We start from the raw sequence: 19004 nt of genomic DNA on the forward strand, positions 1-19004 counted from the left end.
AATGTAGAATTATGCAAAGCAAATTCAAGCCTGTTTGCCTCAGAGAGGTTACTTGATAAAGTTCTGTCTTTCCTAAGCAACCCATATGAGCAGGAAAGAGGTTAATTTTAACCCTGAAACAACTGCGAGCACAGCAGTTACTTTTATGTCATTCTGGTTGTCTAATTTTGATAAAATAGACAACCAGAAAGAGAAGTGTAGGTAGTATAATAAATCATAAGAAAAATTATCTCTGAATATCAGATTTTAAGATAGTTTATCAGTTACAGGTAGATACTTAGAACTAACAAGTTGCCTCTCACAGGTATTCCCCTAGGACTTGGTGCACTTCTTTTGTCTAAGGCATTTTTTGGCTGGTCTGGTTGCCCCTTCTTTGACTCATCATTCTCAGGCATTACAGAGGTAGACAGTTTGCCTGCTCATAGACAGGAATAATTTTGAAGACAAGAGTAAAAAATGGAAGAAGAAGGGAAATATGTACAGAGGAAAGTCACAGAAAAGGGGATCAAGGTGGAGGGAATCCTTGATGGTTTGGTAACAAAGGTCTAAAGCATTCTGTTGCTCTGTGCATCCTAAAGATCACCAAAACAGGGCAGCCTTTGCAAACAAACAGTAAACTAACTTCCTCCATGAGATTGCCCAGGAGTGATTTCACTTGGTTTGGCCTCAAAAGGGTAGATAGGTAGAATGGACAGTTTTCTCACTCTCTGCTCACTAAGCTAACATTTTAAAACAGAGTTCTTATCTATCCCTTTCTACTGTACCTGAGATGATCTCAGTCGATGTGGTAAGAATAAGTCACTCAGTTTGAATCCAATGGTCTTCTATTTTTTATATTTTTGGCGGCATTCATTTCTTTGCAAACTACTGTAGCGCTTATAAAAGTTTCAGCTGCTTCCTACAGAAAGGTTCAGCATCAGTAACTTTTTAAAAAAGTAGTAGGATGTTACAGTATAATTACTTGAATAGGTATGTTTGACTGGGCAGGTTGGGATCTGACTGTACCAAAGCTTCATGAGTGAAATGAGGTCACACTTGCCCTAATGACTTGCATTCAGAAATCTGAATTACACATCTTCAGGTAGAGAAGAAGAAAAAAGGTAGAAAACAATTCTGCCAATTGATTTTTTGCTATCTTGTCATCTTTCCTTATATCCACATTGGAAATCAACCTAAGAATCTCTAGAGAGCCAAGAAAAATGTTATTCACCCTCTTGCTCAAGCTCAGAAATTGCTTGGCCTAGTGAGTGACATATTATCCAAGTTAAAATTAGCATAATGTATAAATAATAGATTTTTCTCCATTAATTACTGCATTTTCTGAAAAGAAAAAAAAATTATATCTGCTTCAGGTGCTACAGTGTCTCTTTGTCCTTTCTGAAGCCTTTTTGGTGGCCTAGCAGACTTTTTTCTCCTGAAAACATAATTTTTTTCCTAAATTATTGTTTTGTGTGGTCTTCAGTGAAAAGTCATTTGAAACCTATTGAATACTTTATGTATTAAAGCAAGAGGATATATTTTGTCTTATGAAAAGGATAAAAAATAGTTCTAGAGTAATTACTTAATATTCACTTTGGAGATATTAATTCTGCCTCTATGAAACAAAGGAAGGAATGCAAAAGTTTTATGTTTTGTTCTTTCTTCTAACCTTTAAATATTGCATGATTTGTGTCAATATTTATCTCTTTTTGCTTAAAGCAGATTGAAAATCTAATTTCTTTATCTCTCTTTTTATTCTGTTTAAAATCTGCAAGGCAAAACCCTTCTGGCCATAGCTCTTACCAAGAGAAATCCTCCAGGAGCCAAAAGTTAATTGCGCTAAACGTTTTAGATGAAGAAAAGAAGGGGAAAAGAAGAACAAAAAACCAACAAGCTTATTCTGAAAAGTTTAATTTTTTATTGTATTGTATTCTTTGACATTTGTATGAATGTGTGAGGGCAGATTTCAGAAAGTCTGAAAGTGTGAGGGCAGATTTCTGAAACTGCTGAAAAATCCCAGCACCTGAAATTTGAAGTAGGCATAGCTTTGAGGACCATCTCCTTACATACCAGATAGGGAGCTATGAGGATATTGGGAGCATGGTAGATTCTAAAATGACATAAATGTTTACCTGAGAATAAATATCTATATGTAAAAGGAGCATAATATTTTCTCAGTAATAACAATAGGTTTTAACAATGTTAAAGGCAGAATAACCTCTGAGGTTGCAAAAAATGGTAATTTTATGTATTACTCCAAAAATCTTACAAGAATTCATCCTTGTTTACACAAAACAATAAACAATTCATAAAAAAACAAAAAAAAAAAACAAAAAAAAACCAAACCAAAACCCAAGAATTCATGGTTGCAAAACCAAGAATTCTTTATTCCCCAAATAACTTAATGCTGACCTCAACTCAATATGTTTCTTTTAATTATTGATCAACTAGCCTTTTACACTCAGCTGGCATAATGCTTCTCACTGTCTGCTGTCTCTACAAAATCCCAATTCTCTGAAAATCCATATACATTATCTGCTAGGCACTAATTTGATGTGAATAGCAGCAGAAGAGCTCTCTTAACTCCAAATCCATCCACCATATATTAATCACTGGAAAATTACTGACACCTCTTTTGTTTTTCTTTCTCTCACCTTCCAGACCCAGCCCCGTCTCTGTTCCACCATTTAGCCTATTTTCTCATTAATTCTTCAGTGCAAACAGTATTTACAATGGCCAGCAATTCTAACCTGATTCATCTGAACCATTTGACACAGCTCAGACAACTTACCAAAGAATTCAGCCTATGGCTGCATGAACTCTTGAAGGAATCAGAAACTATACGATATAGATAAGCATTATATACAAGTACTTGTTGTCATGGTTACACAGATAGGCTAGCTTCTGACTTTTCCCTCTGAATAGGAAATAGAGATCCAGGGAGACTCTCTAGCCCCACTCAACAGACATTCGTGCAATTTTAAATGTGTAGGTGTCTGAGAAAAAGGAAAAAAAAGAGTGGATGGGCTGTAATCCATCTACTTCATCTTTTAAAATATTTATAGATAGCACAGTGTAAGTCAACAAAAATAAAAGGAGCCTGTACAGGTTTCACTGCATTTTTCAGAGCCAAAATACTGTTTTGCTGTCAGGGAAATCAAAATAAAGTAGTTAAACAAAGTATTGCAAAGAGTAAATAGACCTGAGAACCTGTCAATGCATTATTTCAGTAGACATTTTAAGTAACCAGATCTTTTTTGAGAAATCCATGAGAAAAAATTGTATCTATGGCTCTAAGCAGAAAATAATAAAGGATAAACAAAATATATATGTTGTTGTCCTTGACAAACATGAACCCTGCACAAGTCCATAACTCAACATAACTATTGCGTGCTTTAAGCCTTAAGCTTAAGTTGTGTGATAGCAATTTCAAAACAGATAATGCAACTTCTGAGTGAGAAATTACACTCTATTGACTGAGATGTGAAGCAGGCATTTAATGCATAGTTATCTCCTTAGCTGAGATTAAATTGTTTGCTTGACTTCCTAGCTGCTGACATAAATATTTAAATTATTCACTGTTTACATATTTGCAGGTTATTGACCTTTAGCCTCCAACCACATCTGAGAGTATGGGCCAATAATCTTTATAAAATCTGGTATTTAGTCAGCAGAAAAATCACTATTTATGGGGTGGATTCAGGTATTCTCTTACAACAGGCTAATTGTTGTATCCCCTCTGTTGACCAGATGTTCTCACAGGGACTCACTGGTTTACACATGCACTGCTTTTTTCTTAAGGATGAGTAGCTGAAGGTAAAGATAATAACTGAGGAACTGAGACCTGCTCCAGCAAAACACCTAAGCACGCAATGAAGTGTGAGTAAATAAGGAGTCCTCTTATTTCCTCTTAATCACAAAGGTCTCTATTATGCAGAAGTACACAATCAAAATCAAAATTATCTGGTGACCTGTTGCATTAATTGACATATATAATACCTTCATGTTTTATCAAGCGTTATGGTAATATGTGTTCCTGTTGCCTAGTGAATGATACTTTTTTTTTAAATGCTTTTCAATGAAACCAATATGCAAATTAATTTTTTATATTAATATTAATATAATCTGAATTTGCTGATTTAATTTTGTTTCCAAGGAAACTGCCTGGGAATTTTTCCCATAGTTTTACATTTTTTAAAATTAATTTTCTTGTCCCTTATTTGGGGCAAAGGTTTATACATATTTTTTGACAGAAAAGTTTTTTCCCCAAATGAAGTTGATAGAAAGTTTCAGCTGCCTGGTTATCACTCCATAACATTATTTCTTTGGGTTTGTTTCTCTACTCTTCATACTAGTTTGATATTTGTTGGTTTTACTCTTTTTTTTAGCTTTCTTGCTTTGTGATAAGTTAACCAGCTCTTTCTGGTCTCATTCCTTTTAGCTGTGAATAAGGTAGGTCTGCAAATACTGAGGTAACTTTTGTTGTTACAGTCTGTTAAAAATTTAAAACCAAGGGAAAACAGCTAGTATGTAAACTCTAAAAAGTCAGCCAAATAGATTTTTTGAGAGTGAGGCAACAAGAAATCACTTAGCTATCCATACCAGCACAGACCAAGTAATGGCATTAAGTAATTTGAACACTACACAGGTTCACTGTGAGGATGCTCTGGGTTAAAACATTAGTAGGAATGTGATGCTGTCTGGTGAACAGAAGTGGGAGTGTTTTGCTTTCACTCACATCCTCCACGCTTTGGGCAGCAGATTATTATGGGTATGACAGCTGAGGAAAAAGCTGAACATTGGATAATAGAAAGTCACAGTGGTACAGGGAACTCCAGAGCCTGTGCTTTCAAACTCGACTTCTTTTTGTGAAATATGCCTTTTAGTTTGTTTTGAATGCTTATAGTGCCTTTTATACACTGTCTGCAGGCTATTTTAAGATATATTATTGTGACCTAGGTGACCCTCTAGGTGATTATTCTGCTTTGGTTTGCACACTTTTTCCTCTGCCTTTTTTAACTCTTCCCTTGCCTATTCTTTTATATTTTTTATCTATTTCCTGAAATACTTCTCTCATTTTATAAATAAAAGGTTTCCATTTGATGCCTCTTGCTTCACCATGCACTCAAAAAACTCTTAAATTGTAATCTCTTGCCTGTAGTCTGGGAGATGAGATTTATTCTAAATTTTGTTAGATATTTGTAATATTTTTTTTTACTGAAGATATGCTTTCTTCATAATGAAAAATAAAATGCAGACTAAATCCTCAGCTAAGCACACTCCAAAATCATATAATTTGCGGGATTTATCTTATTTTTGTGACTAGATCTAGAATAACCAAGAAGGTTAGAAGAATCAGGAATCAGAGGTCTTTTGGGTTTTTTTGTTTTTTTCTTTTTAATTCAAAAGAAAAAAAAAAGTCAGGAGGAAAATGTGGGAAAGTTCTCTTTTTTGCTCTTCAGGAATGGTGTCCTGTTGGTAAAGCAGTGTGGTAGGTTACCATGGCTGGATGCCGGGTGCCCACCAAGCTGTTCTATCTCTCCCCATCCCTTCTGGACAGGGGAGAGAAAATAAGATGGAGAAGCAATTTACAGGTTGAGATAATGCTGTTAACTACAGTGGAAGCAAATTTTGGGTGCAAACACAAAAACAATTAGGTTTACTCTCTACTTCCCATCAGCAAGCAATGTTCAGCTTTTTCCTGGGAAGCAGAGCTACAGCACACATAGACATTGCTCTGGAATGTCTTAGATTCTCAGTCAAAGTGTGGAATTGCCTTTCTGATTCATGCAAGTCTGGCCCACCTGCTTATCTCCATACCTCCAGGACACGTCAGTGCGGTGCTCCAATAAGAGACCACTCCAAAGCACTGTGGTTTTTCAGCACCATGCTTCTCACACACTAATCCAGACCACTTTTGAGCAAGGTTAGGAAAAAGGAAAGGGGTATTTAGGATGGGTCTCAGTACCCACTTAGAGTCAGCTCCCATACCCCTCTGTTGAATTCAGTTGGTGTAGGCAGATCACCGTGTTATGTCCACAACATTGAGCTCATTTGTGCGTATCATTTTGTGACAAAGCTGTTGACAAATTAGAGGAAAGGACAAAATTAGAGAAAAGGACAGTTGCATTAATTGAGGTTGCTCAAATTGAAAGAAAGTAATTATTTATGGTAGCAAATCGTGTAATAATTATGAAAAATTGAATGAAATTAAGATAAAAAATATTTAAACAGAATATTAGAAAATGTTGTCTGACAGTGAGATATATGAAGCTGCAGTTTCTAAAGAGAGGTGGTTATACTCTCATTGCCTGAAGCACTTGAAACTATACAGGAAGAGAAATGTTGAAAATCCTGGGAAGTGTCTGTGCCTGAACTGGCATGAGAACTGAGTGACCTTTTCCTTCTTTTATTCTGTGAATATTAAAAATGGGACTTTTAAAAGACTTAAATATCCATGTCAAAAATTATACCTACCTTTTCTGGTATTTTCAGGTATTTTCTTTCTTTCTTTTTTTTCCTTAATTAGTATGGAAATGTCACTGAATACATTAACTGACACACTCTTTATCTCACTATATTCCTTCTTCTCCTTGTTAATATTACATCTAGCTTATAGTGGCCATTAATTGATTTTTCTTTATCTTTCATAATTTTCCTTTCATATGCATTGCCAATAGCTCTTCCATCCCAGAATATTTTCAGTTTTGATGGTTTTCCATCTAATGAAAATTACTCTGAGAACTTCGCTACTGTGGATAACACTGTTGAGGTAACTGGTCTGGTAAATAATTTATATCACAAGGATTTAATTGTTTAGTTCTAGACCTACACCTGATTCTAAATTTTTTCAAAGTTTTTGTTTATTCTCTTGTTTTGGTTTGTTTCCTTCAGATGAAAATGTAGCCTATATATTCTGCAATATATACGATAAGAAAACAAATTTTTATCAAGTATATCTTTTATGCTGCTCAAAATTTAAATTTCCTGTAGAAACGGCATTTCCAATGCAGACTTGGAAACAATACCTGCAGATATGTTACTGCTTATCAGAACCTCAATGATCCTTTGGATCTGCAGGTACAGTTTTCCTGTTCTAAATCACTCCATTTCAGTTCTGGGCTTTTAAATGAGCAGTAAGCATCCCTCCTGTTTCCTCTGATGACTCTACCAAAGCACATGTACTTTCAGCTCCTCCTCAGTCTCTGCAGGCTGGATTTTTTTTCCCCCCCTGGGAGATGTCTGAAGCAGTTGTCCTGTGCTTGTAAATTCCATGTCAGGTTTCCCATAATTTTTCATGGTTTCTGTCCTTTAACAAGTTCAGTGACTTTTTAACTAAAAAAAAGAATAGTTAATTTTTTTTCCTTCCACTGTTACGAACTTTATCTTTTCCAAAACTAATTTTTTCTACACCTTTGTATTTAACTGGCATACTTGGTGAGATGGACTAACCCATCTCTGCAAAACATCAGTTTCACCTTAGCCACCCACCTGCTGCTGACTTACCTAGTAGTGACAGCATCCTCAGGACTCTCCTGTCTTTAAAAGGTGTGTGAGATGTTGAAAATAAAAGCTGTCCCATTTGCAGCTTGATAGTCTTGTATTGGCAAACACTGTTCTTTTGAATATTTCCCTGAGCAAGCAGCACTGGACATTTTGTCCTTTCTAAACGCCTTTCTTTGTCTCTTGCCATGGATACAGTCCAGTATAGCCCTTTCTGTCTCAGAGTCCCTCCCAAATTCTGGCTTTTACCACAAAATATGCAGACTTTTTTGGAAATAAATACTGAAATAATTGTCTTTTTAACACAAATATCCTTTTTTGAATCAGTTTAGTTTCTTCTGTGTTGGCCCTGGTGAGTCTTCATATTGTGCTATCTTTGTGATAGTTCGTGCAGGACTTCTAAGGACTCGTCCTGAGTCTTTCATAGCACCATTCCTCCAGACTTTTTCTTTTTAAAAAAAAAATATGATTTCCTAATGAAGCATCTATAACTCCTTCATTACTCCTTTGTGCCGCTTCATCATTATCATTAATGTTCTTCTGTGGTCATTTTTTTCCAAAATATCACTGAAAAAGAAATCAAATCACCTTTATACTTCATTTTCACAGGAAGCACAGCATTTTCCAGACCATTAACACGGAAGTCCATTGTTAATTTCCTCTGCCTGATTTAACTGAAAACTACTAAAACATTAAGTTGCTTCAGAAACAGCTTCTTTCAGAAATATATAGTTGTTTTTGACACTCAATTCATTGCAATTGCAGGATAAAGCAAAATTAAACCCTTTTTTCCAGTTGTACTCAACATTCCCCTGCTGCTCAGAGTAAAACACAACTGATCAGCCCTTTCTTCTGTATTGTCTCCTTAACTTCTCTGTGTGGTAGTTGTCCCTTATCTACATTCCTTCTCCTTTGGCCCTGTATTGTTTAACACAGTTTGGATTGATGTGCTATGGATGAGACAGTTTTTTCTGACATCACTGCCACACTCATAATGATGGAATGAATGATTTGCACCTCCTCAGACAATCAGTTAATAAAAATAGTGAGGTTGCCACTTCAGACTGGTGTCTAGTGAGACAGAAGACCAAAGAAGCTGTTTCCAGGAATAACTATAGTCATGAATTTGTCTGCAGTTGCCAAAGTCAGTGAGAGAAGGAAGGTTCTGAAATTAAGATATTTATTAGACAGATCCAAAAGTCCTAGGAAAGGACCAAGGTGGTGTTGTTTAAGGAATGTGACAGAACCCTATGGATGGGAATCCTAAGTGAAGCCCATCCCATCCTATCACTTACTGTCTACTGCTCCTAAAATGAATCACAGAATCATAGAATGACTTGGGATGGAAGGGACCTTAAAGGTTGTTGAGTCCAATCCCCCAAGGACCAGCCTGACCTTGAACATTTCCTGGAATGGGGCATCTACAGTCTCTGGGCCTCTTGTTCTAGTGTTTCACCAGCACTTACAGAGTTGCATTTCTCCAATTGAATCTGATTGTTTCTATTGATTTTCATCATTTTGGAAATGAAATTTATACTGATGCTTAAGCAGAAATAATTTGAGTCATAACATAATATTTGAGTTGTGATTTCTGCAAAATATTGAGCATTACCCAGCAACAATTATATAGTGTCATTGATCTTGTAAGAAAATCCTTTCAGACTTTCTGGGGGATGGGAGTTTTGTATCTTGTGAAATTCTATAAAATTTCAGTTGATTGCATTGTGTTGACAAATATATCTTTACAGTAAAGGGAAATACTTCTTAAGTTCACCTCATTTCAACTCATCTTTCCAGAACAAAGGTTTAATTCAACCCCTGTTTAGCCAACTATATATAAATGTGTTTTGGCTGGGGACTTTTTATGTGCCTCAGACATCCTTTGCTGTATAAGGAAAACATGCATGATACCTTTGGTGGCAGTACTCATTATACCTTTTATCAGATACATAAGATTAGGCAAAGAAAGGAGGTCACAGTTTTTCTGGCTGTTTTTCATATTAGCTGCAGTCATTTCCTAACAAATTAAGTGTATGTAGATTCTAAAATCCTTCTATACAGCTACAGCAGGTACTGTCAAGCTGCAATCCAGAAAAAAATATTGCGGCACTTAAAGCCATGTCACTGTTCCAGCTGACCAGTTTAACCTGAAATTCATGCTATAGCACAGAGCAAAGTAAAATATCTGCACTGGCTCTGAAGTAAAAGGAATCTGACTCCACCAGTTTGGGTTCCCAAATACTTTTTCTTTGAAACATAATGAAATCTGATTTGAAAAAAAAAAAAGAGTTTTATCCTTCTGAGGAGCTAAATGTGAACTTTTTTTTTTTTTTTTTTTGGCTCTGACTGCAATAAAAGAAACTTGCTATGTATGCTACAAGGCATTTACCTTGTACGTAATCCAAAACCCATCAGAATCAGTACAGGCAAAACTTTCCTCCTTTTCAGAAGTTAATGATTTTGTTTTCAGGCTTTTGGATTCCAGAGGAAGCCTTCTTTCAGAGACATAATCCTGTAAGTCCCAGGAAAATAATCTGGGAATTCTCAGGGTATAGCAGGGATAAGGGGAGAGTTATTTTTCAGTGAAAAGTTGAGAAAAGCATGGGTTGAAAAAAGCACCAAGATCTGAAGCAGCACCACTTGTCCAATTCTGTAGTGCAGTAAATAGTACACTGTCGCCTTTGTCTTTCCTGTTCTTTGTTATGACATTATACTTCCTAGAATAGCATTAGATCATTTTTTTAAGACATAGTAACATTTTCATCAGGCAGCTACATGATTCTTAGGTGACCTAAGATATAATACTACCTTTCAACCTGAAGAGGTAGAGCTATTTTCCTCTGTTGAGGGAAAAACTGGTACAAAGCGCATTTAACATGATGGGTGAGAAGTATGTGTAGCAATGGCTCACTTATAAAAGGTACAGCAAGAAATCTGTATTAAAAATGATGCAAAAAATGAACAAGTATTGAAAAGAAATGCAGAATGAATACTGTTTCCCATAAACTTGCTGATTGTACATATTGATTATTCAGTATTGCTTTTTTATATTAAGCAGGAATTTGTTGTTGCTGTTGTTTGACATCTGTTGTATTTCATCCTGAGCTAATTATTGCAAAAGTTTCATCAGAGTGAAAAAAAGTCCACTATCTCTCTCTTTGGAACAGCACTTCCAGCAGTCAGTCAGGTATAAGGTATACAGGAAACTAGGCTCAAATATATTGTTACCTAAGCTAGCTATGGAAGAAATGACAAGAAAAGGACATTTGTACACAACCACATTCTAAATGTTTTGATTTACAAGCATCTGCTATTCTTGTTTGTGAGTGCTTTACCATGCATCTGGACCTTGACATCTAGGAGCTTATTGAATAACTTGAATTTTCATCTCTTATCACCTTTATTGTGGAGAACTACACAGGGTAACTCTTCTAATTCTTAAAATGAAACCCTCCCAACAGAAGAAATGCCTGGTGTTTTGGAAGCCAGAAATCATCAACGTAGAAAAGAGTCCTTTAGAATGTTCAGCATAGGAGAATGTTCTACTTAAAGTGTGCTGCTGATAAAAGAACTCTCTATCTCTAGAGATACAAAGCAGAAAAAATGATGTTGTACATCAGAGAGATAAAAGATCACTGTGCTGAAAGTAATCATCAAACTATGACTTTTAAAGCTTGAAACTGCATTTTTCTAAAGTTTCCACTGTTTCTTCATTCTTTCCACATTTTCACAAAATAATACTGTTTCTTTAGAAACTATTGAAAATATCTGGAGAATATAAAAATATAAGTTTTTAAGAGACAATAAAGAAACTCTATCTGAAAGGTTTTTTTCATTTAAAGTAAAATTCTCTAAACAATCAGTCCATTAAACCAGCAATATTTTCCACTTTCCAGAGATAAAAAGAGATTTGTTTTAATATGCTGACTGTATGAAAAGACAAACTTAAAGACTGCAGAACAGTCTCCCAGGCATACAATTAATCGGAATGAAAATTTTAGTTGGTATCTTGATATAAATAAAAGATACCGTTAATTTGTTGTTGAAATTACTGAAAACGTCCCTGCCAGGAGCAGTCTGAATAAATCCAGGTTTGACTGATAGGGCATTAATGGCAAGCACTCAGACACTTAAATCAACGGCTTATTATTCTTTGTAATACTTTTCCTGTACCCAGCTTATTTTCACATTCAAGTCCTGACAGAGATTTTCCTTTTACTGGCCAACTTTCTATTGATAGACTTATATTTAGCATAATCATACCTTTTTGGCTTAAATTATTTATATAATAGCCTCTTTCAAGGCAGAACAGTAGACAAAGATACTACTCCTAAAAGATAACACTGCTAATTGTGTCAATATTTATTAAAATACTAACATTCATTCTGTAAAGACCATTAGTGGTCAGCGTGGCCCTGTTTTCACTGAAGGATCTGGTCACAAACATTTCAAGGTATTGGGTAACTCTCATGGTTCTACTGTTCCAGCAGGACATGCTCAAAAAGACTTCACTGTGAAACATCCTTCTCCTCTTCCTATGGTGTGCAAGGAAATACACCTTACACCCATTTTTTGCTGAGTGGAGTGTCTCAGGGCCACACAGCCCCCTGCAAGATTTCACAAGGTAGAAGATTGCACCAGCAAGCACCTTGGTAAAACCTATCAGTATTGGCTCTGCTACGTCCACGTGGATAGAGGCTGGGTAGTCATGTATTCTGTGCACAAGTGTCTTGGTTTGTAATGAGTTCATCAGTGGCAAATCTTAGTCTTGGAATCTGAAACTCCTTAAAAAAGAGCCTTGAGTCATTTCCCTAGGTTTTGCAACAAATCCTATTTTGTTTTCAATGGGGATGAATAATACAAACAGTGAAATCAGACTGTAAGGTACTCAATCTGAATTTACTGTATAGTACAGAAGTAATATAAACCACTATTACCTTGAGAAATACAGTGACTGCCTTCTGCAAATTGTGCTGCAAAAATAGAAGTTTCTGTGCTGAGTACTGAAGTGTGAAAGCAGCAATAGAATTCAGAAGGTATATGATTTATTTTTCAAGAGTTTATTATGGCATTATATCATACTTGTTATTTTTTGGCACAGACAGCATTGTACTGCTGTACAGTTTGTCTGGGATTGAGTTGCATCCCTTTCTGTCTGTTTAGCTCAGCATCTTAGTAATATGAGTAATAAGTGCAAAAGATTTTCTGTAGAAACTGCATCGCTCTTTCCTATCTATACTTGGTAGAACACTTTACTCTTATTCCTTGTTTCTCACAAACTCATTCCAAGCACATCAGTGAAGCATAGTGGCAGCACTTGAGTTTACAAGAAACCATTTACCTGGTAGAAGGGAACAAAATTCCCATCCAAGAATTACTGCTCAGCCCAGAATATTGAACCAGTTCTTAATGCAAAGTCAAACTAGGCACGTCCTTAGCATCAATGGTGCATTAACAAGAATCTCTTCATCCCTGCAACCAAGCCTGGAAAAATCACTGAAAAATAGTAAGCAGGCATTGAATTTTCAGTACAATTAACACTTTGAAAAATGCTGAGACTGCTAAGGAGATAAAGAAGACTCTTAATATTAGATAGAGCTACTTAAATAATGTGTTGGGAAATGTTAAATTTCAGCTTTCTTTTTGTTTACAAATTATCAGTAAATAGATGCAAATTTTAGAGAGTTAGTCTTGCTGAGTATTTTAAGAGAACATTTTTTACCCTACAGATTCTTTTGATCAAGAGCTGAGATACTTCAAAGAGAGATGTATTATGGAATCATGGAGAAAGTAAGTAGCTGCCTGCCTGACTATTTTTTATAGCCAGTAGTGTCTAGAATTCATTATGTGTTTTGTGCAATTAGTCACACAATATTGGTTCTGCGCCTAAACATTATGCAAATACATGTGAGGACTGCAGGAAAGAGTCTTTCATACCTGTACACCATAATAGCCAGGAGCAGTTCAGTGTTTCAGAGAGAGAGCAGAAGTGAATTCCACTGTACACTTTTTAACCTTTCCTTATTTTCTTTATTTTGGTTTGTTTGCTTATTTTTCTCCCTAAGGAAAACATAGTATAAATTTATATATGATGACATGGGATGTAAAAGCCTAATTCCCTTTCCATTCTAGGAATAAAAATATATAAACTATCTTGTCTCAGCTGAATATTTACAAAATATACATTCCTTTTTCTCTTGTCACAATCACCTAGAATAATTGTATTTATATGAACAGAGCACTAATTGCCAAGGATTTGCTCACTGGCCTTTGTCTCTCTTATCATATTAATTGCCTGAACGCCAGGGTTCCTGTTGGAGTGTTTAGAGTGCTGCTGTGTCTATATACTGAACACTGTTTCATCTGCTCCCCTAACATACAAACTGGAGCTGTTGCTGTCCTTAATATCATTCTGATTAGGTTATTTTACCATTCATTCCCTTGATAGGTGTGGGGCAGTGAATATTCTGATATATTACAATATAGCATTCAGAATTATTTTTGCTCATGTGCCATTTGCATTATTAAATTTCTCAGTGGAAGTGGTAAGAGAAGTATTTTTGAAAACACAGTGCAACTTTTGGACCTTCCTACAATTTATTGCAGATAATCAATGGGTGATAAATTTGGGGAAAACCTAAGTTCTTGATGAAGGATTTTGACATCTGGTAAAAAAAACATCTAAAACTGAAATTGTCTCTGGAGGAAATAGAATTCTAGAAAATAGGAGTCTTTAAACTCAAAGGGAGCTTTAACTAGAACTACCAATCAATAAAGGTAGACTGGTATTCCTAGGTGTGCTCTGTAGCTCTTCCTATTGGAACAAAACTCCAACTTCACATGGCTTCACCTGTCTTTACATTCAATGAGCATTGCAAGAGTATTTTCTCAGCCTGTATTAGTAATGATTATTTCAAGTGTAACTGAAACAGGAAATGCTGGACATGATTTTCCTTCTTAGAGGGACCATGATAGATCAGCACCAAGTTGTTCACATAACAGAAATTTAGTAATGGATTCTTTGGCTTTGAAACTATATTTTAGATCAGAGCATTCTCCAAAATTGAACGGTCTGGGTGACTTGCCAGTATGTTTTCTGTGCTTCTCGCATTGCAGAGATTGCCTGGAACTAAAGCCTGTAGGTAGGTCTGACAGGAGAAAACCTGATTATGAAATAGAGTACGCCAAATAAACCCCTGGTCCAATCAGGGTGGTTGCTGCCCAACATGATGTACCATACCCTGTTACCTAGAGCACCGGAGGCACGCAGCAGCAAGGAATACTTAACCTGCATACAGTTCCAGACCTCCTCTTCCTCAGTTCTCCATCCAAAATAAATACTTTCCTTAAGTCTTTCTGTTAATACTGCTATTATATATCAATAGAGATATTCTGTAAATTGATATATATGTCATTCTAAACTCAGGCATTTTTATCTATCTTAGCATGATTAAAAAAAACCACCGAAACACTGGGTATCTATCTTCTCTTTACTTAATGACAATTTGTGTCTGAAAAATCTCGGAAAACTGGGCTTTTAAAACTTCTGAAAATCATTATCATGTCCCACTAAGTCAGTTCTTAGAAGTACTATCAATCATTTCTGTGAATGTTGTTATGGAAATTTATGACAAACGCTCCCTCCCACTGATTGGGACTGAATCACACACTCACCAAATGTACTGTGCTCCTAACATCTGTCTCTGTATGATAAGGTCTGCACTATTCTTTTTAATTTTATGACTTTTCTTTGAACATTTTCTATTTGTCAACATTCTCCTAGAAGTACAAACTTACAAAGAAATGGCCAGAGTGTTCCAGTGGTCACAACCTGCTGAAGCAAGAGGTACTCTACTGAGGATTAGTCCTAATGAAGATGCTCCTTTTTGATTTAAAATTTGTGTGAAGCTGGCAATTCAGTAGCATCCTTAAGTCTTTGGCAAAATCAGCTGTCCGAACATGGAAACCCCTTCTATTTTCATTCTTTGTTCATTCATGAAGAACTGTATTGTTGATCATATCAAAATGTAAATTATTTTCTTGACTTTTGAGTAATATGTATTTCATAATCATAATATGATACATATGCATTATACATACTGACTATCTTTCCCAAATGCATAACAAGTATTTAAGGAAAATTTGTTTTCTTCTCCATTACCATTGAAATAAATGACATATTTATCTAGCTGCTGATCAATTTCATTGCTAGGTTCCTTTTTGATCCATATTTCCTTGAAGAAAAGCCCTTATTTTCAGTCTGATAATGATAGATTTTTCCATATCTAGTATTTTTCTTTCCACATTCCTTGTGAATTTTCCATGATTTCTAACATCATGGGTGTATTTATTGTTATTAGCTTAGCTATTGTCTAAAAACCTACCTTTTTTTCTATTCTCTAGTTAATAGCTACTTTTAAAAATCAGACATCACCCTTCTTTATGATTTCACTGCTATTTTTTATTAATCAATTTTTTTCTTCAAAGTTGTCTTAGACAAATTTCCAGTGTTGAAATTTTCACTAATTTAATATTTTTGTGTTTAAGTTTTTCTCCTCCCTGATGAACATAAGTATTTGGGAGATTTTATAGTATGCACGTAGCAGTTTGTAATATAGTAATGCATTCATTTAGTCCTGTTTATAGAACAGACATAATCAAATCATCATCATGTATCCCTGTAGAGGTCATAACCAGGTAGTATTTAGTTTGGTAAATGAAATATATTTATCTTTGTGTCATAAGGTTCCTGGTGTGTGTTAAATCTAATTTCTGCATTTCAGTGTTTTCCTCCCCTTCTACTCATACTTTATCTACAAGCACTAATATATACAGGCAGAAGCCAGTCTTTTGGATTTACAAGACCTATGTCTGTGAGTCAGTAAATGATGCAAGTTATCGATCTAAGCAGAAGCACAAGATGGGGAAATAATCTATACAGATTCAAAATCAATGGCACCAACCTATCAATGATTCAAAAATTCAAAAAAGGACCATTTTGGACAAGGACTATCTCCTATGTCTTCCCTACACTATTTTTGTAATGGCATATAACCGCTGATTTTAATATTTCCGTCATTAATCCTCCAGGTTTCTCAAATTCTGATTGAGACAAATGAGCAATTCCAAGTCTTCTTATTTGCTATTTATTCTCAGCAGTGGCATATGAATAGTTAATAAGTATCATTCCCTTGTGTTCCCTTAGTGCCTTGGCTAATTTTGTAATCAATATCTTGCTTTGGAGTTAATTGCTTGATTTGTATTCCTCTGTGCCCATCCAGCCTGTTAGTGCTCTGCAGACTGCTGTCCCACCACAACGCTTCCTTTTTTTTATCACATAAAGGCAACTCAAAAAATTGGTCTCTCACCTCAACAAAGATTCCACAAGTTTCCAAATTCCTACATAACTTATTAATCAGTGGTTCATTTCTACATTTTTACCATGTTTCCTTGTGTTTTGGACAATCCTGTTTAATGTTTTTATGGAAAAATTGCTCATCAAACTCTGAGTAATGGCATGTGTATAAAATATGATAAATATGTTTTTAATATGTGCCATCCTTTTTAGAAACGTGTCTTGTCCTCTGGTTAAAGAAAATGAATTGCAGTTGCACAGGAAAGAAAAGATATTAAATGTTTGTGTTAGTTAAGCTGGGGAAAAACGTAATTTTTAATTCTTTTTTCTTAAAGTTGTTTCATGGTCTAACATTTACTCTTTTTCTGTTCATAAATATAGTGAAATCTGGGGCCAGGTTCTGTGTATCTGTCTTTCAGGGTTTCATATATAGAAGAGTCACCTTTCTGAACTAGAAAAATGAAAAAGGAAAGAGCAAGGTGAAAGAGAAAAACTCAAAGCATTTAAAGAATATTTTTTCTTTTCTCTACAACTGATGTCCCAGTCCAACTTTCAGTATCTTGTGGTTGTATAATTTTCATGTATCATTTTCAAAGCTTTATGCTCCATGATTGTTGTATTTTCTCTCATAAAGGACCATGAACATGACATTCAGGATAAAGCAATTCTGTTTACAAATAAATGTGAGTATGTTTACAAAGATTCACTTTAGACTTAGTCAATACCAGATAAAGGACTGGAGCTGTTAGTTCATTTCTTATGACCTGTTACGATGAAGCATTTCTGCTAAGCTGTGGAGTGGAGAGATCTATAAAATTAATTGCATCTCATCAGGTATCAATGACTTTATTTCAGTGCAGCCTTCATGAAGACAGGAATACTGTCATTTCACAGGTGGCTTGATGTTTTGCCTCATTCAGGAGGTAAACCAGACTGTCTTCACGGTTCATTAATTTACAGCCTAACATGTAACACCATCCAAGAGTTCTCCAGTCCAACAGCAGAGCCAGGCACTGCTGTACTCTCTTTGATGACAGCGTGCTAATCCCGCAGAGCCTCATATTTGACTGACACTTTGAATGGCTGCTGTGGCCTCCTGTCAAATTACGATAGGTTACAGACCCAAAAATTGCCTTCCCATCAAGGGTTAAACTATATCATGTAATTGAGGCTTATTCTAAAAAATCTGCTTGCCCTGAGGTCAGGCAGAGCACTGAGCTGCAATCATTAATAAGCCATTTTGTGTTTGCCTCTGTGATCAAAGAGTCCTTGTCCAGAGCGCAGTAGCTTGTTTCCTTTGCATTTCAGCTTCAAATTTAGTTTCCAGAGAGAAGAGAGAATAAATCCTGACAATAACAATGGTGAATCTTTAATGGCACTTATTAAAGTCAATGTTTGATTTTTCAACTGTGCTACCTGAAATTCAATTTTTAGACCAAAAATGCATTTAAAAGCTTTGGGGCCTTTTGTAACAAACACCCTTTCACAAGTTATACTGATCTACTATGTTCGATGGAAGACTATTTTATGTTATTTGTTCCATTAGTTCCTTTAATTTCCTTTATAATAGCTGAACCTTTACAGCAGTTAAAAAAAAAATCTAATAGCAGCTTTGATCTTCAGATATCAGCTAGAGGGTACTCCACACTTAGATTTTAAATAATGTACTGTAGAAAGCTACCATCCAATGAAAAATCCTCAATTACTTTAAAAGCTACCCTTCACCATGCTTTTATATTTACAGGCCTTTCTCCTTTTTTTTTTTTTTTTGACATTTCTGCCTCCATATTACTGAGGTGCTTTAAGAAATTATTTATGATAACATTACCTCATACTAATTTTCTGCTCAGTGCATAAACCAGAGTTGCATCTGCTTTTTTAGAACAGGGAACATGACCTAGCTGATACATATTCTTCCTCTTCTCTGGCGTAATCGATGGAAAACTCCCCGCGGAGCCAGCAGTGCCTTTCTCTCCTCGCAAAGAATGCAGTGTTGATTTAAATATTGTTTGGTAAATACATTAAAACAAGTGACAAAAAAAAAATCCCAAAGCTGAACTCTGTACTATAAAATGCTACAATACATCTATTTTTGCACCTCTAGGACCAAAAAGTCTGGCAGATAAAGCTCTAAGCTTCATATGCTGTATGAGTTAATGTGCCTCGC

General features: G+C 35.5%; 1 long non-coding RNA gene across 1 annotated transcript in view; it reads left to right on the forward strand.

The window, feature by feature from the left end:
- The window catches only part of LOC129046653 (uncharacterized), a 116689-nt gene that overhangs the window by 20129 nt on the left and 77556 nt on the right, over positions 1 to 19004 (forward strand). Inside the window, exon 2 of the long non-coding RNA XR_008508298.1 lies at positions 13212 to 13272. This is a non-coding gene — a long non-coding RNA (uncharacterized LOC129046653). The remainder of the gene's footprint in view (positions 1 to 13211; positions 13273 to 19004) is intronic.

Source organism: Molothrus ater, chromosome 4 (assembly GCF_012460135.2).
Source record: "Molothrus ater isolate BHLD 08-10-18 breed brown headed cowbird chromosome 4, BPBGC_Mater_1.1, whole genome shotgun sequence".
Lineage (NCBI taxonomy): Eukaryota > Metazoa > Chordata > Aves > Passeriformes > Icteridae > Molothrus > Molothrus ater.